Below are 1,620 nucleotides of genomic sequence, written 5' to 3' on the forward strand. Positions count from 1 at the left end.
TCTTTCCAGGAGTAATAGATAATGACTATGAGGGAGAAATAAAAATTATGACTTCCTCTCCAAATTTAATCACAACTATTACAGCTGGAAAGTGCATAGCTCAACTCTTACTCCTTCCACTGCTTTCCACTCAAAATAACATCCAAACCTCCTCACGAGGTGAAAAAGGGTTTGGTTCCTCAGATGCTTATTGGGTCCAACAGATTTCCCCAAAGAAACCAATGCTTACTTTATGGTTAGATGGTAAACAGTTTTCTGGACTTGTTGACACGGGAGCCGATGTCACCATTCTCAGAAAAGACAACTGGCCCCAAACTTGGCCCCTAGCACCAACCCTTACCCACTTAAAAGGCATTGGTCAAAGCCAGAATCCAGAAAGGAGCGCTAAAGTATTACAATGGACAGATGGAGAGGGAAACCAAGGAACCATCCAACCCTTCATTATAGAAGGTCTCCCCATAAACCTTTGGGGTAGAGATTTGTTATCACAAATGAGCCTCATCATGTTCAGCCCTTCCGATACAGTTACTGTGCAAATGTTAGCACAGGGTTATACACCAGGAAAAGGCTTAGGGAAAAATGAATCAGGTATCATCCATCCCTTGATACCAAAACCTAAATTTAATAGGACAGGACTGGGAAATTTATGCTAATGGCCATTGATATTCCTGTACCCCACACTGATAAAATCTCCTGGAAAGGTGGTGTGCCTGTGTGGGTTGATCAATGGCCTCTTACTTCTGAGAAACTTCAAGCTGCCCAAATGTTAGTACAGGAACAATTTGAGGCAGGACACATTGTCGAGAGCACTTCACCATGGAATACCCCTATTTTTGTAATTATGGCCTATTGCATGTGCTTCCTTTACCGGAACTATTGATAACCATCTTCCTCCAGATAAATTTTTATATTTTTTGTCTACCCATGATTTTGTTTTCCATGCCTTATTGGTTTTTGCTGACGGTTCTTCTAATGGGACTGCTTCCTATTCCTTCTCTGATCAGTTACGTTTACCACGTCCTCAACATCAGCTCAGCTGGTTGAGTTGCAGGCAGTCATTGCAGTCTTTTCTGCTTTTCCTAATACGCCTTTGGAATTATATACAGATAGTGCTTATATTGCTATGTCTGTTCCACTTCTAGAAACCGCGGCGCAAATTAAACAAGTTTCTCAGGCCGCACAGCTTTTCCGCCAACTACAGTCTCTCATTAGAAATCGAGAGCTCTCCTTTTATATTGGCCATTTACGTGCACACACCGACTTGCCTGGTCCTCTGACGGAGGGCAACCGCCGCGCTGACCTTGCCACTACACATTCCTTTCTTGCTTCTACACAAGCTGATGAAAACCTTTCGGACGCCGCTGCTGCACATCAGCTACATCATTTGAATTCTCACACACTTCGCCTCATGTTTAAAATTACTCGAGAACAGGCCCGGCAAATTGTAAAACAGTGTCCAGCCTGTCTTACCCTTTTGCCTACACCACATCTAGGTGTTAACCCTAGAGGCCTTATGCCTAACACATTATGGCAGATGGACGTCACTCATATCGCTGAATTTGGTACTACCAAATATGTTCATGTTACTGTTGACACCTTCAGCGGTTTCATTTTTGCCAC

This window comes from Tupaia chinensis, unplaced genomic scaffold, assembly GCF_000334495.1.
Source record: "Tupaia chinensis unplaced genomic scaffold, TupChi_1.0 Scaffold000159_1, whole genome shotgun sequence".
Lineage (NCBI taxonomy): Eukaryota > Metazoa > Chordata > Mammalia > Scandentia > Tupaiidae > Tupaia > Tupaia belangeri.